Below are 26,746 nucleotides of genomic sequence, written 5' to 3' on the forward strand. Positions count from 1 at the left end.
GCTTCACAGGCTCTTTCTGAAGTACAGTGGTACCTCGGGTTACAGACGCTTCAGGTTACATACGCTTCAGGTTACAGACTCCGCTAACCCAGAAATAGTACCTTGGGTTAAGAACTTTGCCTCAGAATGAGAACAGAAATTGCGCGGCAGCGGGAGGCCCCATTAGCTAAAGTGGTACCTCAGGTTAAGAATGGTTTCAGGTTAAGAAAGGACCTCCAGAACGAATTAAGTGGTACTTCGGGTTACAAACTTAATTCATTCTGGAGGTCCGTTCCTAACCCGAAACCCTTCTCAACTTGAGGCGCGCTTTTGCTAACGGGGCCTCCTGCTGCCTCCGTGCCGCCAGTGTGCAATTTCCGTTTTCATCCTGGGGTAAAGTTCTCAACATGAGGTACTACTTCTGGATTAGCAGAGTTTGTAAGCCGAAGTGTTTGTAACCCGAAGCGTTTGTGACCCGAGGTACCACTGTACAGAAAAGTATAGGAAAGTGACAGTTACTCTTTGTCACTTTGGACAAATCTTTTCTCACCCTCAGTCTTGTGTCTCTAAAGCATGAGCACCCTTCTTGTTTTGGATGCTAACAGAATAAGCTCCAATAGCAATAAATGAAGCTGAAAAATAAGATGCTGAACAAATAAAGTGTCTGGGCCATGTAACGTGGCTGTATTACTTCTGGTTCCTTCTGAGCTCTCAAGGCTCATGGCATCTTTCTATGTATCCCCTATACTATGGGGATCCGTATAGTTTCATATATGATCTAATAACATAAGAATGTTGGTTTGCCTGCTTGAGGTTAATAGACCATCTTTAAGAGTGAACTGTCCCAAGGCAGTTTACATCATCAAATATCAAAACACAGCATAATACTTAATATGCTGGACTACATAACCTCAATACACAACTTCACATCTTCACCTCCCCCACCCCCCACTTTTAAAGACTACACAACATACTTTTTCTCACTAGATGATGGTAAAATGCTAACTGCCTAGCCCACTAATGATCAACATGTTCCATAAGATATGTTGTATCTTATACATGAAGGTCCTTCTCTATCAACATTCACTAAATTCATTAATCCAAACGTGAGGAATTAGTATGCATACCATGCTATGCACACAGCAGATTCAGATATCTATACAGAGAGCATTTTTTTACTTCCATGTTTGCCTTTTGCTGGTTGGTTGAAGAATGGGGGGAAGGGGACAATTGGGACAAATCAGAAAGCAGTTTTCCTGGGTTTCCCCAAGGGTTTTTGTTTTGTTTGTGGTGTGTGTGTGTGTGTGTGTGTGTGTGTCAAAATTCCATGCTCAGGAATGCATTAGAAAATTTCCCATAGAATTCACTGGAAATCGTGGACTCGTTATGTGAACACTCGCCTAACTAACAATTTCCAGGGAATGCTTTGTGTTTGGTGAGTGAGACCTATGTATATATGTTTGGAATTTTCATAGTGCTTCAAAAACATTATTTCACCAAAACCATACAACAAACCAGTCATGTCAGTCAGCATTTCAATCCCTGTGTTGGGACTGGGAGGAGGGGTCCAGTAATTTATTTTAAACTACAGTTTACTGTGATGTAGAAACTGGGCCACTCTTTCTTGCTACACTATACCAGCTCTCATAACATCTCACATTTGGCTAGAAAGGAGGCACTCTAGGTGTGTACATACACAAATGATCCAGCATCAGAGTGGAATGTAAAGAAAAGCACCGAGTGTCATAAATAACCTCCCGAGCTAAGGGTAGAGAGACAGGACAGGGAAGAAAAATGACAAATATGAAGATGGATGGTTTGCACTAAAATACAAGGAAGCAGCTGTTCAAGGTTCAGCATTTTCCATTTGGGGAAGGGTCATAGCTCAGTGGTAAAGCAACTGCTTTGCATGCAGAAGGTCACAGGTTCAGTTCCTGGTATCTCCAAGAACAGTCAGGAAAGACCCCTGCCTGAAACCTTGGAGAACAGCTGCCGGTCAGTGTAGACAATACTGAGCAAGGTGGAGCAGCAGGTAGTCTTCCTATCTTCCGACATGTGATGGCCAAGGCCACCATTTTGCCCTTGTCCAAGTGGAACATCTGCACAGGCAGCTTGAGCACATTCTGGCTTCCTGTTTCTCTGGTTGCTGTGACTTCATCAGGTGCCGTACGTTGGTGCAACAGCTGTTTTTGTGCTATTGTTTGCTTTTCTCCCATTAAAAAAAGGTTATGATTTAACCGTTGCTGATGGAAAGAACACCACACATCTCAGGAAGAAGAACTTAGCACTCAGACCATTTCTCATTCAAAATGTGCTCCTAGACAGAAATTGGTATTTGTGAGTGGGGGAATCATGTACACTGTTCACTTCTGAAGGATGGTGAATGTTTTTATTTGCTCATATTATAGAATCGGGGAATGACTATGTAAAATTTGACTTTCATGTGGTAAGTGGCCCTCAGATTACTGGAAACGCTGTCATAGTCTGAGAGTATGCATCTCGAAAGCAGCTTCACTTTAATGCTGGAAATGACTGAGAATACTTGAGTGCCCTGTTTAAGTGCTAGGTATTTTTATGAGTACAGTGGTGCCTCGCAAGACGAAATTAATTCGTTCCGCAAGTTTTTTCTTCTTGCGAGTTTTTCGTCTTGCGATGCACGGTTTCCCATAGGAATGCATTGAAAATCAATTAATGCGTTCCTAGGGAAACCGACTTCAGACCAGGTCCGGGGACAGTCTGTCCCCCGACCTCTTCTGAAGGCTGGGGGGGGGAAACAAGGGCTTTTCTTCCCACCCCCAGCCTTCAGAAAGCTGTTCTGAAGGCTGGTGGTGGGAAGAAAAGCCGTTCTTCCCACCTCCCGCCCCGCAAGCTCCGGGGACAGGAGGGCTTTGCTGCCGGCCGCCAGCATTTTAAAAGCCCCTGCTGTCCCGGGGCGATTTTAAAATGCTGGCGGGCGGGAGCAGAGAAGCAGCCCACTGCGACCCTCTCCTGGCTGGAGAGGTGACGTGCGCCTATGGCAGGAGCCTCCATAGGCGCGCGTCACCTCTCCAGCTGGGAGAGCGCGCGCGGGGCTAAAGCAGCCCCCTGCGACCCTCTCCCGGCTGGAGAGGTGACGCGCGCCTATGGCAGGAGCCTCCATAGGCGCGGGTTACCTCTTCAGCTGGGAGAGCGCGCGCGGGGCTAAAGCAGCCCCCTGCGACCCTCTCCCGGCTGGAGAGGTGACGCACGCCTATGGCAGGAGCCTCCATATGCGCGCGTCACCTCTCCAGCTGGGAGAGCGCGCGCGGGGCTAAAGCAGCCCCCTGCGACCCTCTCCCGGCTGGAGAGGTGACGCACGCCTATGGCAGGAGCCTCCATAGGCGCGCGTCACCTCTCCAGCTGGGAGAGCGCGCGCGGGGCTAAAGCAGCCCCCTGCGACCCTCTCCCGGCTGGAGAGGTGACCCGCGCCTATGGAGGCTCCTGCCATAGGCGCGCGTCACCTCTCCAGCCGGGAGAGGGTCGCAGGGGGCTGCTTCTCTGCTGTCCCGGGGAGATTTTAAAATGCTGGGGGTCGGCAGCGAACGCTTCGCTCCCGCCCGCCAGCATTTTAAGATCGCCCGGGGCAGCGGAGAAGTCTCCGCTGTCCCGGGAAGGCAGGCGGGGGGAGCAAAGACTTTTGCCCCCCGCCGGCCTTCAGAAGAGGTCCAGGACCTCTTCTGAAGGCCGGCTGTGAGCGAAATCTTTGCTCCCAACCGCCAGCAATTTAAAACAGGTCCCCGGAGATTTCCCTATGGGCTTTCGTCTTGCGAAGCAAGCCCATACGGAAATTCGTCTTGCGAAGCGCCTCCAAAACAGAAAACCCTTTCGTCTTGCGGGTTTTCCGTCTTGCGAGGCATTCGTCTTGCGGGGTACCACTGTAAATGCAATATACACTCTTAAGGTAGCATGTAGACTAGCTGCATGGGAGGCTGCTTAAGTATGGTGCCTTGATATATCCCCATCTGTAATGTCATATCATCACCTGGAAAGCTCCATGTCATTAATGGATGGCTCCAGGGACATATATGATGCTAGCCTCTGGAAGAGCACCCAAAGGAACCTCTCCAAGAAATTAGAAGAATCCAACCTGCACCAGATTTTCCTCATGTGTTCACAGATGTTTGGGTGTTCACTACAGCAAACCTCTGATTGGAAGATGCAGGTTTTGTAAACATGCAGTGGACAGAAATGCAACAAGGAGCTGCAGCCCATTGTGGCTACCCAGGAGAGAGAGAGAGAGAGAGAGAGAGAGAGAGAGAGAGAGAGAGAGAGAGAAAGAAAGAAAGAAAGAAAGAAAGAAAGAAAGAAAGAAAGAGAAAGGTAACGGTAGATGTGTCCACCATGGACACTCTACAATGGTCACCATCATAAAGACTGAGCTGCATTCAGTAAAAACAATTGCTGGGTATGTGTGAACCAGCTTGCAAAAGTCTGCAGTTAAAGGATTCTCCAGAATCTCTGTGTAAGATTGGATTGGGGGGGGGGAGCAGGGTTGTTTTTTGTGGGGGGGTTTTTTTTTTTGCATAAAAACCTATGCCGCCACAGTTGCTGACCTAACCTTGGTCTCAACACAACTAAACTATGAGTTTGCAACACTTCACCAAGTTTAATCCCACCCTCTACTAACATGTTACCATAAATGGTGGTGACATTTCACAAAGAGGTGAAGGGTAGCTAAGGGTAGCCTGGAAGTACAGGGCTTCAAGAGGAAGCAGCCTCATATGGCAACACTTGGGCAATAGTTTGATAATGTGAAGACTGGACTTCTTGGTTCATCCAATAACAGGCAGATAAAGGGCTTTCACATCTCCAAGATAGATAAGATATCATCTTGAGCGACACAAACAAAAATCAGACTTCAACATCTTTTTCAAGACCACAAAACAACTTCAACACAAGTACTGTATATGATAAATTAAGCTGATGTCACCATCAGGCTTGATAAGATGGGGGGGGAGAGATCTATCAGGAAGGGCTTAGCAGCATAAAAAGCACCCATGGGAATTTCCTTGTAAAAGATTGTATGTTGTTCAGAAGATGACAGGCTGATGTGGGCATAGGTAAAAAGCAGCAGAAATATTCAGCAGCACAGATGGGCAGGCAGTAAGTACAGTGGTACCTCGGGTTAGTAGTACCTCAGGTTAAGAACTTTACCTCAGGATGAGAACAGAAATGGCACGCCAGTGGCGCGTTGGCAGTGGGAGGCCCCATTAGCTAATGTGGTACCTCAGGTTAAGAATGGTTTCAGGTTAAGAACAGACCTCCGGAACGAATTAAGTTCATAACCAGAGATACCACTGTACTGCAAAAGTAGCTTTGCCAACACCCAACTAATATTTTCAGAGCTCACAGCAGAGTCTGTACAAGCCCCATCCTGCCATGTATCAACTCACAGCATCCCCCATCTCCCTCTCTCTCTCTCTCTCACACACACACAGCTCTTTGGTAAAGGCAAGTGGGTTCTACCACACGTAAATGTTTTCACCTGCTCCAGCTAATCCTCCTATTTATGTCACACAAGAGAGAGATTTTAAAACATTGGCCCATAAACCAGTAGCTTGCAGATCACGTTCAGGGAAAGAGACCCAATGTTTCACTACAAGACTGTCAGCTGGAAGCAGAACTCAGCCTTCCAACATGGGTCAAAGAAGGATTGATGGAGCTGAACACCTCTCCCATAATGCTCAGAAAAGTGAAGTCTGACTCTTGTTGCTTTTTGGTTGAATTTTAAGTGGGACCCCTCTCCCACATATGCCATCTGCTTTCCACACTGTTATCTGCTGAACTGATATAGTACTGGACAGCAGGAAAGTGTGTATCATAGTGATTTGGGGCTGTAGGCTCTCTGGTTGAAACCTTATCTCAACCACAAACAACCCACAGTGTGCCAGGTTCAGTAGCACCATTGTGTGTTATGTAGGATTCCACTACTTTCGGATATCTGTGGAGCATTTAGGAGAAGCTGAATTTTTTTATAAAGTATTATTATTAGCAGCAACATGCTGATTGCCAGACCAGTGTGGCTATTGTGGTGAATATTGTCAAATGCATACATAGCAAGATTTCAGTACAGCCCACCACTCACCAGCCAATGTTTACTGAAAGTAAATGCTGTTGGGAAATTTCTAGGCTGATAGATTCATAGTCAGGGAATCATGGGTTCCATTATCAGCTCTGCTGCTTATCTGTCTTGTATAAGTCATTTCTCATTTATCTTTCTTCCATAGCTTTGGGTTTCTTGTCTATTTTGCGCAGAGCATAGAAGCACTCACACCCACCGCAGCCGCAGTTTTCTTTCAAGGTCAGCTAACAATGTCAAGGAGTGCAACCTAGATATTCATACCCATGTCTTGGAACATACTATTCACTGGTTATTTGAGGGGCACAGTAACAGTTCCATGGGTATGTTTTTCTTTACTTTAGGTATCTGTGATTACATAATTGCCAATGAAATACATTTTAGCTACAGTTTTTCCTTAAAACATGTCTGTCTGGATAATTGGATAATTTCCAATTTCCTTTCCTTATACAAGCCTCCAAAGGTCTATTTAAGTTTTGCATTTGTGTTCCACCTTTCCTTCAGTGTGTTCACGGTAGTTTTCTAAGGGTTTCTTTCTTATATTTGCAATCATCTGCAACCTGTGTCCAGGTTAGGTAGAGACCAGGACCACCTAGCAAGCTGGAATGCTGCATGAGATAAGAACCGAGGTCCAACACTGCATTCTAGGTCAGTTCTGCCTTTTTTCAATAGGTCAATTTGCCTGCAAACTCCCCATGAACAAGCAGAGGGCAATGAACATGCTAATTCCCCCCTCCCTCCAAACAGTTCATTTTTGGCTTGCAGCAATGAATAATTTGCAGTTACATTGAAATCTGCATTCTATGGTTTTACACTTGCTCTTCAAATCAGGATTGCAAACCAGCTTTAAAACATCGCTTGAGATCTGGGTTTGGAGGGCCATTGCCAGTTTGTATGGAATGGCATATGTTTCCCTTAGAATTAAGAAGTACAGCACCTAATTAATCTCAGTTTGGGGAGAAGCCTTAACCATGCACATCTGAACTGTGTAGAGCGAGGAGGCCAATGTATTGACCTCCAGATGTTGTTGGACTCCGAATCCAATCAGCCCCATTCAGCATGGTCAATGCTCAGGGGGGGGTCGGAATTGTAATCCGGCAACTTCTGGAGGGCATGTTGGCTACCCTTAGTTTAAAGGTAAAGGGACCCCTGACCATTAGGTCCAGTCGCAGATGACTCTGGGGTTGCGGCACTCATCTCGCTTTATTGGCTGAGGGAGCCGGCGTACAGCTTCCAGGTCATGTGACCAGCATGACTAAGCTGTTTCTGTCGAACCAGAGCAGCGCATGGAAATGCCGTTTACCTTCTCGCCGGAGTGGTACCTACTTATCTACTTGCACTTTGACGTGCTTTCGAACTGCTAGGTTGTCAGGAGCAGGTTGTCAGGAGTAGGTTGTCAGGAGCAACGGGAGCTCACCCCATCGCAGGGATTCGAACTGCTGACCTTCTGTTCGGCAAGTCCTAGGCTCTGTGGTTTAACCCACAGCGCCACCCGCATCTACCCTTGGTTTAGGACCACAGCAATATCCATGGTGTAGCATATGGTAAGTCAGCCTAAAACAAATTCTTTAATGTTCACTTGTTTTCAACTTCATGTAGATGTGCCCAGAATCAGCACACTCTGTGAGAGGTACACGGTAGCTGAAGTATATTATAGGCTTCGTAAAGGGGCAGAGATGCATACACAGTATCGATAAGGGCACAATCTGAAGCTCTGGCACTCCTGCATCCACACAGTGAAGCATACACTCCCTAAGGTGCACATGGAACGCAGGGAATTTGGAGGCCCTCAGCCAAGTAGGGCATCTGCTGTGTATTTATTCAAACAAGTGCAAATGGTCACTCTTCCAGAATGACAGCTGTGGCAGCTATTCAGGCTTTTCAGCTGGGAACAAAAGCCCCCTCCAGAAGCACAAAGGCAGAAAGTGAGTTGTGCCTAAATAGGAGCCACCTGCCAGGGGCCCCTTGCTTGCCCCCCTTCATTTGGGTGGGTGCGTGGGTGGGGGAACCCAGCATCCCTGCACTGAAAACAGCTTGTGTAAACAAGGCGCTGCTTCCGTCCAAGCTGTGCTTCAGTACAAAACTCATTAGTCATATTTTTAAAATATACAAAGATCATCCTGTATTGGTTTCTCCCCCCTCGAACCAAAATCTTAAAAGTAAAAGCAAACAAACTAACACGTCATTATTCCAAAAAGGTTAGCAAGAACATTTTGTGGGAGGCGAGAAAAGAGGACACAGTCATTGAAGGAAGACTATGACATCTACTTTCACCCGAAGGAAAAGGAAGTAGGTGGGTAGGGCTGAAAGCTGCAGTGTTAAAATGACAAGGTCAAAATGTTTGACTCAAAAGGGTGGCAAAAACAGAGCTCCAAAACTATCTCTCTGAACTGGATGAAGGGGTATTAAGAATGTTATTCAGTGCTGGTAAGTGTAAAGCAAGGTAGGCTAAGGGCAAAAATAAAATAATATCCTAACATCACCTATACAGAGATGGGGCTCTAAGCTGGCAGTGACTGACCAGGAATGAGATCTTGGGGTCATAGTGGATAGCTCAGTGAAAACACTGCAGCTGTGAAAAGGAAAATTCTGTGTTGGAGATCGGAAGCAAAACTGCCTCCATCATGATGCCACTAGACAAATCTGTAGTAAGACCACACCCGGAATTCGGTGGAGAAAGTTTTGCTCCCTCTCTTGTACTACCACAACTCAGGGTAGTCCAGTGGAGCTGAATGGTGAGAGATTCAGGGCAAATAAAAGAAAGCATTTGTTCATCCAGTGCATAGTTAGACTATGGAACATGCTTCTACAATATGTTGCAATGGCCTCCAACATAGACAGACTTAAAAGGGGATTGTATTAATTTACAGGTGATAAAGCTGTCACTGGCTGCAAATCGTGATGGCTCTGTACTATTTCCATGATCCATGGCTCTGTACTATTTCCTTGCCTCTGAATACTAGTTACTGGGGAACTACAGCAGGAGAGGGCTATAGCACACATGTCCCGGCTGTGGACTTCCCAGAGGCATCTTGTTGGCCACTGTGGGGAACAAGATACAGGACTAGCCAGGCCTTTGATCTGAGCCAGAAGAACTCCTCCTATCTTTGTAAAATGGAAGTGCTACTGGCAACCACCATTTATGCAGTATTGTATTTCTCTGTGAATTAGTGCAAACAAGCAGGGGACAACAAAATGAAATGCATGTACACAGCTCCATCAGTGCAGGGAAGGGAACTCTCCAAAACAGACAATTCTCACCACCCTTAAGCACTTCCTACTAAGAACTCCTAAGTATCAAAAGCCTCTTCTGAATTGAGCCAAAGCAAGTTCACCCATCACCACCAATTACATTTTCATGTCTGAGTCTTCAAACAGGATTGCCTAAAATGTTTTCAAGCTGTTTGGGCACAATTATTGTTGTTCTTATTTATTAAATGTCTATGCTGCCCTTCATCCAAAGATCACAGGGTGGCTTGCAATACAAAAACACAAAAATACATACCATAATAACAAACAAAAACAATAATCTCCCCTCACACATACACACACAGTTTAAAAGGCCATGGATTGTTTAATTAGCCAAAGGCCTGAGAGAAGAGGAATGTTCATGCCTGGCACCAAAATATTTATAAAGAAGGTACCAGGCAAGCCTTCCTGGGGAGAGCACTGCACATGTAGGGAGCCACTGCAGAAAAGGCTCACTCTCATATTGCTGTTTAAAGCTTTATGGGTCAAAACCAGCACTTTGAATTGGGCCCAGAAACTAATTGGCAGCCAGTGTAATTGGGCCAGAATTGGCATTATATGCTTCAAGCCCTGGTGAGAAACCTGGCTGCCAAATTCTGCACCTGAAGTTTCCAAACCATCTTCAGAGGCAGCCCCATGTATAATGCATTGCAGTAATCTAATCTAGAGGTTTCCAGAGCACAGGTGACAAATGTTAAACTATCCTTATCCAGCTGATAGAAGGGACAATAATCAAGAACTTGCACTTTTGAAAGCAAAGTTAAAGAGAGATTCTCAAGTTTCTGACAAGGGCTCTACCAGATTACATGATGTTTTTATAGACAGGTTTATATTTACAGACATAGGTTTATTTATATAGATATTTATAGGTTTGTTTATAGATTTCCCAGCACCACAACACACACAAAAGTAACATATTACAATGCATAAAATTTCCAATTTTCCGTAGAGACAAGTGTGTGGATTATATCGTTGCCATTTCACATTAGGTAGGGTAGAAGGAGAGGATTAGTTTTCATTTGTTCATTCAGAAATGGATTTGTTGGGAATCATTCCAGTTTAGAGAATCCTCCTAGTTACATCTCCTCAAAAGGCTAAACAAAGCCTAGTTCAATGCAGCAGATTAAACCCCACGTGCCTCTTTACTCATTCTGGGCTGGGAGAAGGGTTACTTCTATAAAGCCAGGTTATAATCCGAACTGACTAGCTTTTGCCTAAATTCAAGTAAGGAGGAAAAGCTTCCTCTTTAGCATCTCTCTGACTTCCAGTACCATGGAGCATTAGAACTGCTGCATGCTTATTTGCACATGTGCCTGTGAGAGAAAGAAGAATGTAGGTGTTTCTATGGCAGTAATGCTGCAGCGACTTGCCCCCAATAAACTCTCACTTCCACCACCTCCACTTAGGAAAAAAACATACATAGGGATGGTCAGATCAGTCTCTTTTCATTCTGTGTCCATTTTGTTCTGTCCCCTTGCAAAAATCTGATTTAAAAATAAATAAATCCTTATGAACATTCTTTTTTAAAAAATGTGTTTAAATAGTATTTAAGTATGTATTTCATCAAATGTATCCCTTTAAAAACATTTATAAATGCAATTTATCCATTATCCTATTTGTCATGCATTTAGATAATTTTTTTGATCTTAGAAGTGCAACAATCTGAAGGATAACTATATTCCAATCCATGTATCAGGCAGTGGACATGGTCTACTCAGTGAAAAATGAAGACCAAATGTAATTCTCCTCCATCCCTAACTAAACATGACATCAGTGATGCAATTAGCAGCCGCACGAATGGTTCTTTAATAAGTTCAACTATCAGCTATGGGAAGGATTATCTGAATTAGGGCCCCTGGTGGTTAGGGAAGGGGGCTTTAACCTTTCCACCTATAGTCCTAATTCAGATTGGTGTCCCTGATTTTTGCATTGGAAGGAAAGCTTCTGCTGCCATGATTCTTTGGCTTAAAGAGACAACTTGCACTCAGGTCTCCATTCAGTAACTTTCCTCCAGCACAGCTCCTGCCCCTCCCCAGTCACGTGAATGCAACAGAGATACAAGTTGCTTAAGCAGGTGGTGCTTGCGCAATTCCAGCTGCTTTTGGATGAAATGGACAATATCCAGATCTATTTCCATGCAGTTTGAGGCCTGGTTTTGGTACAGAGACTGCCTTGGCTGCCCTATAGGATAGAGAATGAGTTTTTCTAGATTCCCTGGGACCTCTCAGTGACTTTCAATACCCTTGTCTATTACTCCTTTCTGGATAGCTTCTTTGGATTGGAAGGTGGAGGCACAGCGAGGGCTAATTCCAGAAGGTGGGGCTGGAGGACTACTGCTTTTTAACAGTTATGTGAGGTCACTTAGGGATTTGGAGAGAGGTGCCACTTAGGTGCTGATGGCATTTCTGTTCCTCATTTTAATTGTATTCAGGTGAGGCAGTGGAAATGCTGAACCAGTATCTGAAATCAGCAAGTGGATGTTTGATGAACCATGAAACCATCCTTGTTTATGGACTTTCGGGCATCTCTTGAAGACCTTTGTCTGCTGACATACCTTTGCAGTTGCTTATTTTTTACTTTTGTTGGCCAGTCACCTTAGTGATTATCTATCTTTCTATTTGTATTTTAAATGGTATTTTGTGTTTTCACATTGTAAACTGCCCCGACATTTTAGGATATGGTGGTATAGAAAAACTTTCACAAACAAACAAACAAACAAACAAACAGGAATTCAGTCCTGGAAAGACTGAGGTTCTATGAGTAAGTGATTTGCCTAGTGGGAGAGATGGTGCTAAACCTGTTCTGGACAAAAGGGTCATGTTCATAATCTGGGAGAAACCCTCTATCCAGTTTTTTACTGGAAGCTTAGTTAGCTTGTATAGCAAGGAGTACTTTTCATCAGCTTTGGCTGGTGCACCAGCTGTGCTCTTTCATGGACAGATATTATTTGCCCACAGCCATCCATGCTCACACCTAAGATTGGCTACTGTAATGTGTTCTACATGGGGTTTCCTTTGAAAACTGTTTATGCATTTCCATTCCTTCAAAATACAGCTGCCAGAAAGTTGACTGGGACCAGTCAGTGGGAACATATCTTGCTGATAATGGAAGATATTCACGGTAGGCAACAGTATAATACTGCTTTAGAAGCAGTGGTGGGGCAGTTTGAAGGATCTTTAAGATGTACACACAGATAAACTCAAAGTATTGTAAGTTGTAACTAAGCCACAGATTGCTATAAAAAGGTAAAATGTGGAAGAGGACAAAGGGTTCATCACTCTTCCCTGGAAGAAGCAGGCAGCCACAATATAAGTGGATTTTACGTAGGAAGGCTTTGAGCACACAAAAACAAGGTGGCTATGAGTCAACAAAATTTTAGAGAAATAGTACAGGACGCAGTAGGCAGGGGAAAACAAATAGATCAGAGCAAATTGGGGCCATCAAAGGAAAGGAAGAGGAACTGTCTCAATCAAAGGCAGAATAATTGAATTGCTGTTGTGTCAGCTGGTAACTTAGTGAGTGGCAATCAAAAATGGAGAGGAGCAAGAGCATATATTTTAGAAAGGCATATTCACCTGAAAAATGGAACACTTGTACCAACACACACTGAAGAAGCAATGTCAAGGCCAAATGTGAACAATGGGGAAGGCACCTGAGCCTCCTTTGCCAGTTTACTCCTTCATAAAGGGCTCTTTTCTTTTAAAATCAAGCTTTATTAAGAATTTTCAACATAAAATAAAAGCCAAACTAATCTAAAGAAGATAAATAGGTAAGAAGCAAGAATAGGAAAAAGAAGAGAAGAAAGAAAAATAGAAGAAAAGAAGGGAGAGAGAATAAACACCAGGCCCTCTATCACAATTTTATCTTAATCTTTATTCCATGCAGAGAAAAGTGACCTGCAGGGGAGCTTCTCTCTCTTCCCTCAGCCTCCCACCCTGGAAGACCCTCTCTACCCTGCCTCTCACTCAGGGCCCTTCAGCTTCCATTCATCACCCTCCTGCGTGTATCTTCATTAATAGGAGACTTCAAAAAGCAAAGTATAAATATAGATAAAATTAATAGGGAGAAAACAAAGATTACATATAATAGAAAGGGAAGATAAGAAGAAAAAGAAGATCTTCCAATTCTCCATCTGCCAATTATGTACATGACAATCATTCGAAGTATTAAAGGTATGCACTCCAGATAACCTCTAGCTGTGCTAGTGTGCAATATCAGACAGATAAAATATCCTGACTATAAACAAAAGCCCAGCTATATCAAACCAAAGGCCCAGTTCAGCACTGTTTCCAGCAGTTGTAAACCAGTCACAAACAACCATCTCTTGTCATTTGCCCCCAAGCATATGGTATTCAGAGGCATGTGCCCTTGAAAGATGAGAAGCTCAATTTAGCTACCATGGCTAACAGCAGGGGGGCCAGCCTGTGGTCCTCTAGGTGTTGTCACTGATCATTGGCTATGAGAGCTGTGGCTGGTGGAAGCAGGAGTCCAACAACACCTGGAGGGGCCTCAGTTCGCCATTCCTGGCTGACAGCTTTGGGTACGGTTGCTTCCCGCTGGTTTTTAAATCCAGATCTTCAAGGGGCTCGAGGAAAGCAAGAAGCATCAGCTAACTTCAAATTACAGCTCACCCAACTTCTCTCTTCTATCTGTAGAAAAGAAGAGCACCAGCCTAGCTTACAGGATCTGTTTGCCAGTCTGTCTGTTTTTGGAGGAAGAAATGAGGAAATAATAAACCCAAGTTACTAAGGTGATATGATAAGAGCACACACAGCCGCAGGCACAGCAGTGAGGTGTTCCTTCCAATCCCAATATCACAATTCTTTGGGAACCCAATGACTTCCTCAGCTATCATAATAGCTTCAAGAAGCAGACAATGACACTACAAAGGCACTGCAAAGCAGATCTTGTGAATTGTGTGGCAATTATGACATTCCGAGCACTAGATGTTGTCCCTAGGAATAAAGGGATTGGGAGAATAAATCTGAACAAAGGATCAAATGTGGCAGCTTTTAAACAGGTCAGGATAACCAAGGAACCTTGTGCTACTTTGGCACACAATTTTTTAGGGGGTGGGAGGAAGAAGAAGCCACTTAACTCAGTAGACACAGCTGACCATCCAGTGCATGTCAGGATCTGACAGTTAAAGGAAAGTTTGTCAGCAAAGGAAGAGCACAGGAATATAGAAGTCAGACGAAGCACAAAGACATGGGAGACCACAAAGAAGTGTAAAATCAGAACAAAAGAAGAGCTTTGCTGGACCAGGCCAAAGGCAGCATCCTGTTCTCACAGTGGCCAACCAGATGCTTGTGGGGATTCCACTAGCAGGACCCAAGTGGAACAGCACCCCTCCCACATTGTGTGATTCCAGACAGCTGGTATTCAGCTGCTGTCACTGGAGGCAGGACATAGTCATCATAGCTAGCAGCCATTGATAGTCTTATGCTCCATGAATTTGTCTAATCCTCCTTTAATGCCATCCAAGTTGGTGGTCCTCCTCACTACATCTCCTGGGAGCAAATTCCATAGTTTAAGTATGCACTGTGTGAAGAAGCACTTCCTGAAACTTCCAGCATTCTGTTTCATTGGATTCTAGTAAAGTGGTACCTCGGGTTACATACGCTTCAGGTTACAGACTCCGCTAACCCAGAAATATTACCTTGGGTTAAGAACTTTGCTTCAGGATGAGAACAGAAATCATGCAGCAGCGGCGTAGCAGCAGCAGGAGGCCCCATTAGCTAAAGTGGTGTTTCAGCTTAAGAACAGTTTCAGGTTAAGAACAGACCTCCAAAACGAATTAAGTTCTTAACCCGAGGTACTACTGTATTATGAAAGAGAAAAACTTTCTCTATACCACACATAATATTATAAAGCTCTATAATGTTTCCCCTTGGTCACTTTTTTCCCTAAAAAGCCCCAAAGGTTGTAACCTTTCCATATACAGCTGTTGCTCCAGCACCTTGATAATTTTGGTTGCCCTTCTCCCAGGTTCTACAATATCCTTTTTTGAGGGAAGGCAACCAAAGGAACTGTCAGAAGACCATTCTGCCTAGTTATACAGAGCTGGGGAAAGTGAGGTGAAAAGCAAAGAGAAAGTTGCAACACGTAGAGTCAAAGTGGTCTGTGATATCCAAATAAAAGATTGTTCACATTACAGAAATAACCTACAATCTAGTCTAGATTCTGATGCTAGAACTTTGTTGAATTTTACAACAGAATTCTACAATAGGATTAAGAATGAGAGTCTTTTATTTCCAATTTAGGTGCTAGTCCCCTTTTAATCTGCACAACTATCAAAAGGATCCTTAAACTGTCAGAGTGAGGGGGGGGGGGAATCAGTAGAAACTATGGGTTTCCCCTATACTAGGAACTTGACTCAAGCAAAATCCTCTAATTTATCCCATGCCAAGTCTACAATCCTTTGAGGCTCATCTCTGTTTATTCTTCTCCTTATTTGCCTGAAGCAGTCCAAATAATTGAAAATGTTCGTGTCTGAAAGCTGCATGTGCTTTCTTTGGAGGATATGGATTTACGGTACATGTCACTGACTAGCCTAAATTTAAGTAAGGAGCACAGTAAGTATCGCTTTGCAGGGATCTAAAACACAGCTTGTTACATTGGCACTGTCCCTAACTCCATTCTGGCAACCTCTGATGCCATGGATGTACAAAGATCCCTCTTCTACTCCCACTTTCCCACACAGGATAGAGAGCATAAATAGGATCTTTGCACTGGACACAAGAACAAGGACAGCATCATAACAGAGCCCTGGGGAAGGCACCCTGGTGGATCCCTCATCACAAGACAAGAGGGAACAAGCAGTGGCAAACAGCACAGCTCTAGCTGCCCTGATTCTCCCTCTGCCTAGTGCTGTAAATTGAGGAGTCGGAAACCTCTGGCCTTCCAGATGTTGATGGACTATAACTCCCACAATCCCTGACCATTGGGGAGCTGGAGTCCAACAACATCTGGAAGGCTGCAAGTTCCCCCACACTTGCTCTAAAGTTAACCACTGTAAGAGACCAACTCCATCGCTCTCAGAGTCATCTGGTTTGTGCACAGGACTGGGGTCTTCTCACTGTCTTTGTACTGGTCCTTGGAAACAAGAAGCAGCACAAGTTCCCTCTTACAGTTTCTCATTCTTCCAAGTGCCTGGTGGAAACGGAGAGACCAATTTCACCATATGCCGTTGTGGAGACGGGAAGAATAAAAAAAATAGTGGTTATTAAACCAAGCCAAAATGAACCCAGGCATATGGCTAATACATATGCACTTTTAAATAATTTGAAAACATTAAGTAACTCCACAGACTGGATTTAAAAGTAGCCCTCCCCATGTGTCTACAAGTAGGCGTTGTTTCCTGCTGTTCTTGGAATTATCCTGTAGCAATTTCCCTTGTCTCTTCAGATAATGTGCAAAACCAGTTTTTAGCCTGGCACAATAAAGAATTGTACGAGATCATCTGCCTTGTCACAATAGCCTTAAGCTGCTTAAAAAGAAGTCACTTTGGTACCTGCACAAGTCAGAAATACACAGCATGTCTGGAGAGTGCAAAATGAGATGCAAAAGCATAAACATTTCTTGGCTTTAAATATATGTAACATATGGGTTCTTCTTACAGCCTAGACAAAGACCTGTACTGCCACCAGTATCACCAATACCACCTCCACCTTCTCACAAGTACACAAGTGGTTTCTTCATTATCTGGAATGATGTGGGATGGCGCTAAGGAGAAGTGGAAAATGCAGCACTGGCTTGGCAAAATAATTTAGTCTTCAATGGAAGCAATGGCAGTGATGGTGAGGAGGAAGGTAGTAACAATAATAGCAAACACTACGGGTTTACCTTCTTCCATTAAGGAAATAGGTTCAAAACATGCACAACAGCTCACACATTACTCATGTGAAAGGGCGATGCAGAGAAAAAGGGACTGCGGGACGATGCCTCTGCCCCCCCCCCACCAGCCACATGCGCATAAGCACAGATGTAATGCACAGCTCCCCATAGATTTGGAATGGATGACTGAGACAGGGGACCCTATACATATGCATCTCTATGTGAGAAGGCTTTCCTGGGTCCTGGAACCTTGCACAATTGGGGTTCTCGGATCCAAGGAAGCCTGCACAAGTAAGCTTGCCAGACTTAGACATCCACACTAATGCATGGAGATCAGTAATGGGGTCGGGGGGATGACGACACAGAAGGTATGGCCGGGGGCAAGGGCAGGGATGCGGCCCTGCAGCTCCTTTCTACTCACATTAGCGCTTCACACAAGGAATGCCTGACAGAGGTATTGAAACATAGTGAGGTGGGCTCCTAAGAGGCAGCACGACTCCTATTCTTACAGTGAGGCGGCTTATGTAAAGGTAAAGATCTCTCTCTCACACACACACACACGTGGGATATTCTTCAGAGACACAGAATGATGCAGATTCACAGAGCAAGGCCATACCTAACTGGGGCACATTCTCTTTCACTGTAATGATACTTCAAGTTATAAAAATCAGTCTTCTCAGCAGGAATGTAATACAATATTATAACAGGCTAGGCATGCAAACAGGTAGGCGAATGGTTTATGTACTGAGCATGTATTGTATTTTAATACGCTGAACACTTTAATAATGTATACATGAAATGATAGCTTTGTATGGATAATTCATGAGTATATATTGCAACTTCACCTGTGAAATAAAAGGTACTTGGTGTTACAAGATTATATTATTGTTGCTCTAAAGTGCTTTACTTGAGTTTTTTTTTTATCCCTTTAGCATTAACAAGAAGTCTGTGCAAAGCTATCAGGTAACAGCCATTACTAGCTGCAGCAAACCTCAGCAACATGATGTCCAAACCTGTTAATTACTGGAAATTCCAGCCGTTTTATTAGTAACCCCCAGGCTGCTAGGGAAATAGAAGTGTTTGGGGATTCTTCCTCACATACTGCTTTGAAGAAAATTTGTCTGCCGCTTTACACTAAGACCCTCAACTGCAACTAGTATTTCACTGACATGCCTTAACAGCTGTATTAGGCAGAGGAAGAAGACCTTATTTAGTTAAAACAGCAAAACTGGGGAATACGTTCAAAAACACCAACTGTCAAGCATTTGTATACTTATTTCAGGGTTGAATTCACTGTGGGGCTGAAGGGGTGTTTTTGGATTTTATGTGACAAGGCATGAGAATGACTGGATGATACCCAAATTGCAGAGTGTCTCATCCCACAATTTATAAGCATCATCTATCATGCATTTAAAGTCAAAGACTTCTGCATGTTAATCTGAAAGGTCCTGTTTGAATACCAAGCCAAATTAAGTCAATCATTCCATGCTGTGACCCTATACATCCTTGAGCGGAAGTTCTGTTCCTATAAATCACGTTTTCAAGTAAATTTCTGATAAACTTCAAGTTCAAACTTCAAATTTCTGATAAACTTCCAGTTTCAAGTCAGTTTAGTACATAAGGTTTGCTACATCACTGGTCTTAAGAGTGCCATGCTTTTTAGGCTTTGAGATACCTGCCCATATGCAAGTGGGCCTAAACTCAGACCTGCAATGCAAATTTCTCTCCCAAAGTGACAAGGCATTCAGTGCCAAAGAACCTGACTTTAATGTTCAAGCAAAATGGACAACTGAGCAAAGGAGTATTTCAAGATGACTTAACACAATTGTCCAACTTCACAATTCATGCAGACTGCAAACTAACTGGAGCAAAGGCTACATCTTTCCTCAAGCCAGCATGCCACACTTGTTGCTCCCATGGCAACTTTCTCAACTGAGCAATCTCTTTTACGTACATTACAGGAAGGCACTGTGCTTTTCTTCTGCCCACCCCCCACCCCACCTGCTACTTTTACAGCTGGGGACAGAGAAGCACAGAGAAGTGGGAATCACTCACCCATGGCCACTGCTGACTGGAGCAGCTGACGCAACTCAGATCTCATGATTTTGTACATGTTTTATGAATCACAGACTAGTTCCTTCCAAATAGCACAAAAAGGACAGCAGACTCCTGGTGATTTGTAACTATGTTGGACAATTTATGCTCCACCCCCTGCACCCAACACATAGTGAACACCTAAGAATCCAAGAAAGAACGTTCTCAAAGCCAGAGACTTCTATAGCATTTTAAACTACCTAAACTTTGTGATAGTGAATGCCAATCCTCTCCATGTGGCCTCAGCCAAGCTGAGTACAGCCTAATTTAAATGAGCCATATGGTACAACTGGCAGCTGATCTCTCCAGCACCTGTTTAGTTCAACCACCAGCACATAGGCTGTGTGGACAACACATTTGCCAGCCATGTTTTTGCTTGATAGATATAGATTCACACAACCTATGCCTGGCCATGTGCATCTCTATTCACTCTCTCTTTAACCAATTCACAAGCTCAAGTGCAATCCAACTACATAAGCAGTCACTTTGCCATTTTCTTTGTGGAAGAATACCACAATGGAACGGGGTGCTTGGACTGCATGGGGATTAGTGAAAATACAGAATAAAAACAGTCCCAGAGAGTAAAATCTGCTTAAAGCAAAGACAAAAGAATTAATGATTGGGGAAATAAAAGGGTAGTTTACCTGGAACCAAAATAATACCAAATCAACCTGCCCAGTTAACAGTCTCACAGCAATATTCTGGACTATTTTCCAGACTATTTTCAAAGGCAGCCTCATGTAAAACACAGCAGTGGGAGGTTACCAGGGAATGGACAAATAAAGCAAGGCTATTTATCTGTCCAGGTTGGGTCAGAGCTGGCATATCAGTCTAAGCTGGTAAAAGGGAAATAGAGGCTACTCGTATCTCCAGTGACAAAGATGGTTCAGTGAGCACTCCCAGACTATAAACCTGATCCTTTAGCAGGAGGGCAGTCCCTTCTGCAAGAGGTTGAAAATCACTTACCCAAACAGACAAACTACCCACGTATCTTGTCTGAACTGAACTTCAGTTTATTGGCCCTCATCCAGTCCACTGCTGGCTCACAGACTGAGTTCTCCTGCTACCTCATCTACATTAGATATAAAGAAACAGAATGAGATGTCATCCTCAAATTGACGACACCTCACTCAAAATCCTCAGGTGACCTCATTCAGTGGTTTCATGTAAAAATTAAAGGACATGGGGAGTAAAATAAAACCCTGTGAGACCCAAGAGCATTAATGCCAAGGAGCCAAGCCAAGACCCAAAGTACCACCTTCGGGAAATGGTGATCCAGGTCTGAGCCACTGGAGAGTAGCCCCACCCCCACCCCGTTTGGATGGACTCTCCAGAAAATAACCATGGCTAATTGTATCAAAAGCCACTGTCACTCTTTCTTGGTAGAGGTCCTCCCACAGAGCAACTCTTAAGGCAGTTTCTATGCCAAAACAAGTCCTGAAACCCAACTGAAATGGGTGAGGGAAAACAGTTTAATCTAAGAGAGCTTTCAGTGGGTCATCAACCACACACCCAAGCATTTTGCTCTGGAAGGGAAAGTTTGACACTGGCTGACACTTGTTCACATCTTACTCTAGCCTCACAGGACATGATCAGAACTGTGGCAGTGCTACCATAATGGGGATAGGAGAGGAAGGCCAGCACCTAGACTAAGAAGAAGGATCAACATCTCTGTGAACAGAATTCAGCCTTATAAGAAACTATTTTAAAGTGACAAGCGCAGGCATCACGGGTTTCATAGTGAAATACAAATATGGCTTCTTTCTCCCTCTTTCTGCATAAAGGGGATGAAAAGTCATTTAAAGATTCCAATGCAGCCTTTTGTCACCATTGCCTTTCAGACAAACTAAGCCGAAAATGTACACATGAAAAGTCATGTACACAAAAGATGTTCAAAGCAGGGGCAATCCATGTCTCTTCACTAAAAAGTAGAAGCAAGCACCCAAGCCTATATCACTCTTCTTATAAGAATATTTTGCTTTGATGCAAACTTTCCCTGCCTCAGGGCCTGCTTTTGAAAGGTACCTTTTCAACAGGAAAGCAAGAAAAGCAAAAGAATCTAACTGGGTGCTTTGCAATAATTCCCCTGGCTCCGATCCAAATATTATGGAGATATTATTTGTAACCCAGTCCTTCCCCAAAGAAGGACAGGCTCAACATTACATGCAAAACTTGCATGACTAATGAGATGCTCATCATCACCACACCTTCCCCTCAGTGCTGCTATGTTAGTCATATCTGCAACCAGTCAGGTATACAGCGAAAGGATACATGAGTCAGGAAGTTAGCTGTAGCAGTTTTCCCTCTCTAAACTGAATAACAAAGCTATACATCTACAACACTTTGGGAGATAGAGGTAGCTGTCACTTATCCCACAAATGTGTAATGTGTGGGTATACCTTGGAGCAAATCATATTAATAATTCCAGCTAGTTTGGCTGAAGATTTAACACAACCATTTTTTAAGCACATTGAGCTTTTCTTCTAAAATTGGAAATGCTGAACCACAGGTCTGCAGCAAATGAATCCCCTTTCATTTGTATTTCTGTTGAAGATTTCTTGCTTGAAGAGTGGCAGCTCTGATATGAATGCAAGGTCTCACCTTGGTCTCACGTTTCGGAGATATAAATGTGCAAAAACCTCTGATAAGAGAGTCATATTTTTGTTCACAGCATGCATAAAAAGTTACAGGATATAAATCCGGAAGTTCTAACTCTATATTATACAGCGTAATAAGATTACCACCAGTGATATATCAGTGGAGATAGGCACTGGTTGTAAACACTAGGGGTGTGCACCAGCCACAGGATTCAATTTGTTTCTGCAGCTTTGGAAAGCAGCCTGATCTGTTTCAGAGTCACTGCATGACTTTCCATTTGACTTAGTATTTTGGGACTGAATTAGATTTTTTTTTAAATGAAGTTTTATGATGGGGAATCCAAAATCAGCTATGGCACCTCTCCCGTTGTTTTTCTTCACAGAAGCAGATAAAATTTGCAGGCATAACAGCCCCCTCCTTCCCAAATAGATTAAGCCTACCAAATTATAGAACGATAAAATCAGTGGGGGACATCTTGTTGCACTAATGGAACTTGGTGCACTTACTTCTGCTAGTTGAATCCGGCCCACAGCTTTTAATCTCTCTCCCAAATCACTGTGATTGGGAGAATAATTGTGATCTGGGAGAATAATTCCCTGTGATTAAAAGCCTAGACCTGCCTGTCAAAATGAAAGATTTACCCAAGCTTCCATTGCCTCCCCACTCAAATTTAGCACAGCTCTCTAGTTAGCTTGGCTTTAAAGTGATCACTTGTAAAATGCCAAAACTCAGAACTTTGATCCAACTTGAGAAGCCTTGTTAGCTGTGCAATCTGACTCAAGAAAGCCTCATCTGAATCAACACAAGCTGCTTTGTAACTCTGGTAGTACACAAAGCTGATGCCAAGCCCTAGTAAACACCATTCTCCCATTCAGAAATCAGCACAAGTTGTGTTGTGCTCTTCATCCATTTGGGACTAGCCCCATAAAAATTGTGTACTGCAGTACTTTACTATACACACACACACACACACACACACACACACTATCTTGTTCATGGTGTAAGTGAAGGGTGGATCACTGTAAAGTACAGTACAAAGATTAACTGGAGAATACTGGTAAGAAAGCTATTAATTCCTCATAGCCAGATTTCCTAAATTTGAAGAAAGTTTCTGGTTCACTCCTATCGCCTATGGAAATGAAGCCTTACAGCTAGGACACCTTCCAATGCTTATTGCTATGCAAAGCCATCATGAGCTCAGCAAGATCTGACCCAGTCAACTTTTGGGTTCTATGGATTACACAAACTACTTTTGTTTCTGCTGTGTTTTCCGTATTGTTCTTAAGACAGATTTTTATACTCTGTGAATTTGATCTGAAGTAAGCTGGTTGAACTTAATTTCATGTATTTCAGTGGGACCTAATTTTAACTAATGGATCCAGGTCTGAGTTTTTATATTTCTTAGGGGCTTTGAGAGTCTATGCCTGGCTAGTCTAGAGGGATATAAATTTTAAAAGTAAAAATAGAAACAACTGGCAAGGCTAAAATCAGGACAGTTTTGTTTTGTTCTCAGGCAGCCATAAGGCTCTGTAACTCAGCTGCATAATATTTATACAGTAATCACTTGTAATAAGCTGTTCCCTCCGTTCCCATGGTGATATTTTCCGGTGGTTGGCTCTACATTTTGTGTACTGATCTAACAAAGCATAATATAAATATAATAAATCTTCCGCAGCATCACAGGAAGTGTCCTCCGCACATGCAAGGTGTGTGTGTGCAAGGAACACACACAAATTCACTAAAGAACATGTGCCATACATTTGGCAGGGGAGAACCTGCCCAATACCTCCACCATGTGATGATCCCAGGGAGATCCTGGCTGCAGGTCAACTACTTATAGCATGGACAGCCGCCATCATGCTGAAAGGGAAAGTTGGCCTTGAAGTGTCCTTCTGGTCAGCAGAGAATGGAGCATGCAGCCCTGCCCTGTCCCTGAAGTTGAACCTAAATGGAGGAGGTGAGGTATTCTTCAGAGAGCTCTCCCACCAGATCAGGGTGGAGAGGGCAGTTATATCACCTTTACCCTTCCACTGGGCTGGAAAGTGCAGTACAGTGCTATGATGGCTGCACACACCTCTCCTCCCAACCTTCCAGCACCACCAGGAGTAAATAATAATAATAAATCATTCCACTTTCACTACTCTCTCTCTGTCAGAGCAAGCAGCTCAGATAGTCACCATTATGCTCTTTCCAAACTCAGTAGGAAGTTTCAGGAACTTGGAACGGAAGTGACAAAAGGCAGGGAAGTAGGGAGAGGATCCAAAGAAGGTGAAGAGAAGCAAAGGACTTTGAAACTAGTGTTGCCCTTGAACATTGGCCAACAGGTTCCTTTTAAATTTTGAGTCAATGCACTATTTATCCCCCTGTGAACCCAACCAAAAGAAACATAAAGGACTTTAAGAAATCACCGGATCATCCAAGGTGTGTGGCAGGTTGACATTTGTAATTCTTAAACTTTGAATATTTGTTAAATCGAAAGGCATTACAGTGGTACCTCTGGATATGAATTTAATTTGTTCCGTTCTTACCCCAAAACATTTGCATCCAGGTGGAAACCTTTCCGTTACTTTCAGGTTTGCCACGTGCATAGCCCAAAGCATTCGTATCCAGAGGTGCTCATAACTAGAGGTACCACTGCATCAGCATGACTCCAAACATTCCACTCAAACAGCTAAGATCATATGGAGACCATTTTTATAGCAGTTCTTACTGATGGCACACCATGCAGCTGTACTACATGGACAAGTTTATGTGACCCAGCCTTGGAGTGTTATTAGCTATACAAGCTATGATACATTTCCCTGACCCTGATAGCTTGTACAGTGGTACCTCGGGTTACATACGCTTCAGGTTACATACGCTTCAGGTTACAGACTCCGCTAACCCAGAAATATTACCTCAGGTTAAGAGCTTTGCTTCAGGATGAGAACAGAAATCGTGCTCTGGCGGAGCAGCGACAACGGAAGGCCCCATTAGCTAAAGTGGTGCTTCAGGTTAAGAACGGACCTCCAGAATGAATTAAGTACTTAACCAGAGGACCACTGTATTCAATAGCAGTGTTTAATTTTATGCAACCCACAGGACTTCATTATCATCAGTTATATAAAATCTCTTGAGATTCCACATGAATATTCTGGGTTTAAAAACCCCCAGAGCACCTTGAATTGTGCGTGGAAGTCTGCAGGAATCTAAACACAATGTGTTTTTAATACATTGCCAAATATTCCTGGAATATTATTTTCCCCTCCCGATTGTAACGTCTATTCCTGAATAGTTTGTTTTATGCTTCTGAGACCAAAAGTAATATGCTGCCTTCCAAATACAAGTTCAGGTGCAGATTTTAATGGGCAGGTTTCTGAACCAAAGATGGTTTCTCAGCTGAAATCAGTGTGTGTGTTTTACTTTATATGAGAGAAGCAGTCCACAGTGAGAGTAAGTGGAAGGAGAAGAATAAGGGAAAATGAGTTCAGTTAGTATAGGCTTCCTCAACCTCGGCCCTCCAGATGTTTTTGGCCTACAACTCCCATGATCCCTAGCTAGAAGGACCAGTGGTCAGGGATGATGGGAATTGTAGTCTCAAAACATCTGGAGGGCTGAGGTTGAGGAAGCCTGAGTTAGTACCTCTAGTATCACCTGGGGGGTCTATGGTCCTCCAGGTGTTGGACTTCACCTACTCTCAGTCCCCAGTCAGCATGGCCAACGATCAGAGTTGTGATCCAGCAACATCCAGCGGGCAACAGGTTCCGCTTCCCTGGCACAAGAAGTTACAGATGGGCATTTCCTGAGAGGTACACCCAATGAAAAGATTTGGTAGAATATGGAGGTCAATTGTAAAGATGGCAGTGCCAAAGCAGCAACTCCTTCAGAGATTCAGTGGGCAGCCTTATCCTAAGTGTGACCAGGTGCTCTGGGCTCACGGCAGCCTTACATTATATTATTTAATTCATTCTTTGTAGAAACACTAGAAGCCAGGAAGCAATGTTATATCAGTTGAGGCTATTTGTCCATTCAGCTGATTCTTCTCTACTCTGACTGGTCTTGGCTCTTCAGGGTCTTGGTCAAAGGTGTTTCTCATTAGCTGTTGCCTGGTGTGTGTGTGTGTTTAATTTGACAGGCCAGGGATTGAACCTGGGGCCCTAATGCATGATCTACTACTGAGCAGTGTTCTCTTCCCAAACCTTTCCAGCTGCACTCTAATGTGTTCCTGCACCTGGTCAGTGAGCTACTATGACAGGTATGTAGTCAACTGAACTTCTTAAGGAAGCACTTTATGTGTCAATTCTTTAAAATGAATGTGTTCAAATGCATGTGACTAATTGGTTCGTGCCAGCATAAGCCTATTTTCTTTGCTGCTGGCAAAGGTTAACTGCATGTCTTTGTGGGTACACATGAAATCTTTTAGTTTTAATGATATGCCCCAAAACTCCATGTCAGCCCCTGCCACCCAGCAGACCAGATTGCTAACAACAACATCTAACCACTAGAGACCAAGTCTCAGAAATACCAATAAGTAACCTTTAAAAATATTTTTTAAAAAAACTGACAGATGGCCTTATGACACCTAATTAATTATTTGCATTTGCACTAGCATTTAACTAGACAGAGTTGTCCCAGGAGGTTACAAACAGCAACACAGATTCTCACAGCCTGAGGGCACAACCTAAATGCCTCCCCAGCTGACAGAGAGAAATCCCAGGTCTTGCACTGTAAGAATTTAAGCTTCTCCAATCCCAGTTATACAAGAAGTATTATGAAAAGAGCTTAGGGCCTGAGGAATGTTGGACCCAGCCAACTTTCAAACAATCCATCTTCTATGAGCTTCTGGGCTTAGTCTACCCTTTTCAGGAGGCTAGGTAACATTTATCACAGTACGCACAAGGCCAGTGTGACTAG

At 43.6% G+C, this 26,746-nt stretch overlaps 1 protein-coding gene and 1 long non-coding RNA gene across 3 annotated transcripts in view; both read right to left on the reverse strand.

Annotated features, from left to right (window-relative positions):
- MAPKAPK2 (MAPK activated protein kinase 2) overlaps positions 1–26,746 on the reverse strand; it is an 83,206-nt gene that overhangs the window by 34,859 nt on the left and 21,601 nt on the right. The gene's annotated exons all lie outside the window — the stretch shown is intronic.
- On the reverse strand, positions 6,232–15,269 carry LOC310709474. Of its 2 annotated transcripts, XR_014527549.1 has the most exons (3): positions 15,145–15,269; positions 7,579–14,917; positions 6,232–7,201 (listed from the first exon to the last, which is right to left on the reverse strand). It is a non-coding gene; the product is annotated as an uncharacterized lncRNA (long non-coding RNA). The 2 variants fall into 2 exon arrangements; XR_014527550.1 differs by lacking the exon at positions 15,145–15,269 and having other exon boundaries at positions 7,579–15,054.

This window comes from Podarcis liolepis, assembly GCF_965112155.1.
Source record: "Podarcis liolepis genome assembly, chromosome: 6".
Taxonomy (NCBI): Eukaryota; Metazoa; Chordata; class Lepidosauria; order Squamata; family Lacertidae; genus Podarcis; species Podarcis liolepis.